The sequence below is a fragment of the Hibiscus syriacus genome, unplaced genomic scaffold (genome assembly GCF_006381635.1).
Source record: "Hibiscus syriacus cultivar Baekdansim isolate YM2019G1 unplaced genomic scaffold, ASM638163v2 tig00110332_pilon, whole genome shotgun sequence".
NCBI classification, from domain to species: Eukaryota; Viridiplantae; Streptophyta; class Magnoliopsida; order Malvales; family Malvaceae; genus Hibiscus; species Hibiscus syriacus.
This window is the reverse complement of record NW_024062688.1, coordinates 3,596,378-3,602,377: the sequence shown is the minus strand read 5'-3', so window position 1 is coordinate 3,602,377 and position 6,000 is coordinate 3,596,378. Positions and strand designations below refer to the sequence as shown.

The 6,000-nt window shown below is 36.8% G+C and overlaps 1 non-coding gene across 1 annotated transcript; it reads left to right on the top strand.

Moving 5' to 3' along the window:
- Positions 1 to 986: 986 nt before the first annotated feature.
- Positions 987 to 1,060, top strand: TRNAV-CAC. The gene has a single exon. It is a non-coding gene; the product is annotated as a tRNA-Val (tRNA).
- The last annotated feature ends 4,940 nt before the right edge of the window (positions 1,061 to 6,000 follow it).

Sequence of the window (6,000 nt, the reverse complement as noted above, 5' to 3'; positions counted from 1 at the left end):
TGATGGTATCCCATTGACTTAGAAAGAAGTTGCATAAAATGTAAAATTTATACTTTAAAGTGATGATGAAAATAACTCAAGAGTTCAAACAATCTAATTTAACACAATAAATATTGAGATTTATTATACTTACAAAAAAAATGATTTTTTACTATCTTTGCTCTCATGCCTTCTAAACTCCTAGTGTTAAAAATATCGAAGAAATTTTTAAATAACATATACATGATGATAATGTTTCTTAATTATCACATAGTACAATGGAGAAGTAAAAATTGTATTTCACAATCAAATAAATCAAATTATTTATGATTTGGTTACAAAGAGTCAGGAAAATGGAAAGACAATACTATTTTTTCAACAATTTTTTTTCTTGAAGGAAATATATAACCTGAGAAAGAATTGACAAAGGTTCTTGTCTTTAAGAATCACAAGTTCAAAGTGAAAGAGAAAAATCAATAGAAGTAGTCCAATCTAGTAAATTGCCCACACAATCAAACATTTTATATTTTATGTGAAGAGATCGATAATTGAAGAAATATTTGATGACGATAGTCTTAAATCCATCATGTGATAAACTAAAAAAATCTCTAATACTAACTCAAAGGAAAGAAAACAAAAAGCATCCAAGTTATTTATGTCTAATAAGTACTACAAGTAAATTACATATTTTTAGTATAATTATTTTTATTTTGATAAATGTTATATTTTGTATAGTAAAAATGAAATCAACAATCAAATAACACTCAAATGTACATGTTGGTTCTATTCAAAGTTATAAAAATTTTGTGGGTTTAAAATTAGTTATTCACATACTATATAAAAGTAAATTTTATTGTTAAACATTATTATTTGTATATTTTTTCCATTGAAAATCATTCTTTTAGAAGTTGAAAATTAACTAAAAAATATTTTTATTAAAATTTAATCATAAAAAGGATAAAGAAATTATACGTTTAAAAAACCAATTCGATGTCTCTAAATCAGCTGTCTGGGTGGTGTAGTTGGTTATCACGCTAGTCTCACACACTAGAGGTCCCCGGTTCGAGCCCGGGCTCAGACATTTATAATTTTGTCTACTTGTACTTTAGTTGATCTTTCCATGGCAGAGTCTCGTTTAGGTGTTTCCTTGTATTCCCGGAAGGAGCTTCCCTCATTCGGACTAATACTTTTGGCGGACAATGAAGCAGGATGATGGGAGTCTACCTCAAAACTCATGCAAGGCTGACATTTTTTTTTTTTTAGACATGGAGACATTTTTAGAGACCATTGGTAAGCTTAAGGATGAAAAAATATGGTAAGAAAATTTCAACAAATGTATCCTGTATGATGCAGCTTTTCTGGACCGTCAAATTTTCAGTCCTTGCTTGTTCATGGTCATAGTACACATAATGCCTATTATTCTGTTTTATTTAGTGCATGCGTCATCGTGCATTTTCTCTTTTGCTCAATTTCACTAACATGGATTCGCAAAGCACCATGATTACCTATGTAAAAGTACAAGGAATGATTCAATCTTTTTCCATTTCAACTGAACCATAAGTAAGTGCTTGGCCTTGAAAGCTGTTGGAACCAGCCTACAAGCCTCTGGAAAGGAATCCCCCCATAGGTATCCCCTTCTTTATTCCCCACAGCCTAACCTTTGGTCCAAAAAAGGTAAGGAACTTGGAGTGCGCATGCTAATACATGCAAATATACAAATACTTTTAGTGCTTGTGCATCTCAGGTTCATAGCCATCACTTTACACAGTTCAGTCACCTGAAAGCCACAAAGAACAACAAGCACTTTGAAGTTGGATTGTCAGAAAAAAAAGAAGGGGGACAAAGATAAGATTCTGCTGCTCCATGTCAACTATTTCAACTTTCGACGACGAACAAGATAAGCACAAAAAGGTAGGATACCATGTTTTGTTCCACCTCTTACATTTACATACATAGTACATGCATATTAATGTAATTTAAAAGGGAAGGTTCCTACACTTTGTCTTAGTGGAGTAAGTCCTTGTCTTCTCCAAAATTCCTTTTAAGAAATCATCTTGATGGAAGGTTGATCAGCTTTTGTCATCCCGTGGCCCCATTTGTTTCTATTTATGAACTTTCTTTTTGTTGAACCCCTATGTATATTGTACTGCAACATATTTTAATCGGCATTATGTTGGCGGTCCATCTTCTCTGGCTATTGATCTACATTTTTGCTCATTGACAAGGTAAAGTATATCAGCAAAATCGTGCCTATACTCGACCTGTCGAAGAATGAAAATTTCTCTTCAATACAAAATTAAATTATGTATTTGCAGGTGAAATACCATAAACAACTTTGCAAGATTACAATGTGGCAAATTGTTGGGAAATAATCCAAGTACAAGTAATTTCCCTATAACCAGATTAGTGAGAATGCAAAATAAAAGCGGAAAAATAATACCCGAAATTGATAACGGAGTTTAGCCAATTGTGCTTACGTCTCCGGACTACTGCAGATCTTTTACTAAGAGAGAAAATTTACAGGTGTTTACAAAACACTCACTACTCACAAGAAAACTCTCTAGTATCGGGAGAAAGAAATGATTTTTGGGATGATTTTTGGGATGATTTTGAAGCTAAATGAGCTAGGGTATTTATAGTTGAAACTTAAGGACTTAATCTTGTAAATACCCTAAAGCCTAGGTATTAATTGTGATTATCCCATTATCATTTTTCAACAAACATCTACCAAACTTTGAAAACTATTTTTCAAAGAAACATTTACCAAACTTTGAAAACCATTTTCAAGAAACATTTACCAAACTTTGAAAACCATTTTTCAAAGTTGGTTACCAAACTTAAAACCATTTTTTAATCTTTCAACAATCTCCCACTTGAAGACTGATTTTAATCTGTCTTCACACTCGATCAATGCACAGCTTTTCTAGTCTTGTTACTAGCATGCCAACTGAAGTTGAACACAACTTCAGTTTTTCTGTAGTCACCGTCTTTGTCAACATGTTTGCCGGATTTTGAGCTCCACTGATCTTTCAAGTTTTCAAAATCCCATCTTCCAGAAGAGACCGGATAAAATGATATCGCAATTGTATTGCTTTGTCCTGGAATGAAAAGACGAATTCTTTGCTAGATGTATAACACTTTGACTGTCGCAATACAAGACATTGTTATCTTGTTTCTTTCCTAACTCTTCCAAGAAACTTTGGAGCCAAACCATCTCCTTGCTAGCTTTCGTAACAGCGATATGTTCTGCTTCAGTTATGGAGAGAGCAACTATCTTCTGTAGTTGAGAAACCCAACTCACTGTGGTTCCTCTTAGAGTATAGACATACCCTGTAGTGCTCCTTCTGATGTCAACATTTCCGGCTAAGTCAGCATCTACATAGCCTGTCAGTATCGTATCTCCACCTTTGAAACAAAGTTCTTTGTTTGTGGTACCCCGCAGTATTGAGGATCCATTTGACTGCTTCCCAGTACCTTGCCCGGATTATTCATGTACCTGCTAACAGCTCCCACTGCTTGAGCAATATCTGGTCTGGTACAAACCATGGCATACATCAGACTTCCAATTGCTGAGGCATACGACACCTTCACCACGTGTGCACGTTCTTCCTCCGTCTTTGGTGACTGTTCTTTGGAGAGTCTGAAATGAACACCTAAAGGTGTACTTACTGGTTTAGCATCTTGCATGTTGAACCTGGAGAGTACTTTGTTGATGTACTCAGCCTGTGATAATATCAAAGTCCCCGACTTTGTGTCTCTTGATCCTCATCCCAAGAATCTGCTTTGCAGCGCCCAAATCCTTCATAGCAAACTGCTTTGACAATTTTGCTTCAGTTTATAATCTCTTGCATGTCTGAGCCTGCAACGAGCATGTCATCAACGTACAACAATAAAATAATGAAGTTATTGTCAAACCTCTTGATGTAGAAACAATGATCTGCTTGGCATCTGGTAAAACCACTGCTACTCATGAAACTATCGAACTTCTTGTACCACTGTCTAGGAGCTTGTTTTAAACCATACAAGCTCTTCTTCAAACCTGCATACCAGGTTTTTTCTTGCATGCCTCTATGAAGCATTATGGCTGCCTCATATAGATTTCTTCCTCCAAATCACCATGAAGGAAAGCTTTTACATCTAACTGCTCAAGATGTAAATTCTCTGCAGCTACAATTTTCAACACCAGTCTGATTGTAGACAGTTTCACGACTGGAGAAAATTTCATTGTAGTCAATACCTTCTTTTTACTGAAAACCTTTGACAACTCGAACTTCTTGTACCACTGTCTAGGAGCTTGTTTTAAACCATACAAGCTCTTCTTCAACCTGCATACCAGGTTTTTCTTGCATGCCTCTATGAAGCATTATGGCTGCCTCATATAGATTTCTTCCTCCAAATCACCATGAAGGAAAGCTGTCTTTACATCTAACTGCTCAAGATGTAAATTCTCTGCAGCTACAATTTTCAACACCAGTCTGATTGTAGACAGTTTCACGACTGGAGAGAAAATTTCATTGTAGTCAATACCTTCTTTTTACTGAAAACCTTTGACAACCAATCTCGCTTTGTAGCGTTTGCTCCCTTCGTGCTCTTCTTTGATCCTGTAAATCCACTTATTGTGAAGCGCTTTCTTGCCTGGTGGTAATTCAGCTAATTCTCACGTCTGATTTGACAAAAGCGAGTTCATCTTATCTTTCATGGAAGACTCCCACTTGACTGAATCCTCCACTTGCATTGCTTCATCATAGCACTCTAGTTCACCATTGTCAGTCAGCAACAAGTAGTGCAAAGAAGGAGAATACCGTTGGGTTGGTTTAGGAATTCCTGGAGGAGCGTCTTAGTTTCGGTGTGCTGGTTCTTCTTGAACTGCTTCAGGACTGATCTGAACATCATTTCCAGAAATCTCCTCAAACTCAGCAATTCCTTTGTTTCAGCTTTGGTATTGGAGCTGCTTGATTCTACAGTTGACCTATCTTTGTACATCACATTCTCATTGAAAATGACATTTCTGCTTCTAATGATCTTTCGATTTTCATAGTCCCAAAACCGGTAACCGAACTCATCACCGTCGTAACCAACAAAGGCACATTTGTTGGACTTAGCATCAAGTTTACTTCTTTCAGCAGAGTCTATGTGTACATAAGAAATACAACCAAACACTCTAAGTGTGAAAGGTTTATTTCTTTCTTGCTCCAAACTTCCTCTGGTATTCTGCCATCCAAAGGAACTGAGGGCCCACGGTTGATCAGGTAAGCTGCAGGTTAATAGCTTCAGCCCATAGAAATTTGGGCAATCCGACATGTTCCTCATGCTTCTGGCACGTTCATTCAGAGTTTCATGCGCTCTACTACGCCATTCTGCTGCGGTGTCATGGGAACTGTTGTCTCCATCTTGATCCCATTGTTTGCGCAAAAATCTCTGAATCTCCTATTTCTGTACTCTCCTCCATTGTCAGACCTCAACCGCTTGACTTTCATACCATTCTCATTTTCCACCATGGCCTTCCATTTTCTGAAGGTATCAAAGACTTCTGATTTTTTCTTCAGAAAATAAACCCACACCTTCCTTGTAGAATCATCGATGAATGTGACATATAAATGAGCCTGCAAGAGATGGAACTGGAGATGGTCCCCATACTCAGTATGAACTAACTCTAACTTTCAGCCTTGGGTGTCTTACCAATCTTTGCAAAGCTGACTTTCTTTTGTTTGCCAAAGAGGCAATCCTCGCATAGTCCGACATCTACATTCTTTAGATCCGGCAGCTTCCCCTTTGACAAAAGTGTCTTCATCCCTTTCTCGCTCATATGGCCAAGCCTTTGGTGCCATAGGTTTGATTTTCCATCAGCATCTACTACTGCAATGATATTCTTTAAATTTGAGGTTACATAGAGAGTATCAGTCTTCTTACCACGAGCAATGACGAGTGCTCCTTTGGTAATCTTTCATTCACAACCTGAAAAGGTTGTACTGTATCCTTCTCCATCAAGCTGTCCTACAGAAATCAAATTTCTTTTGAGAC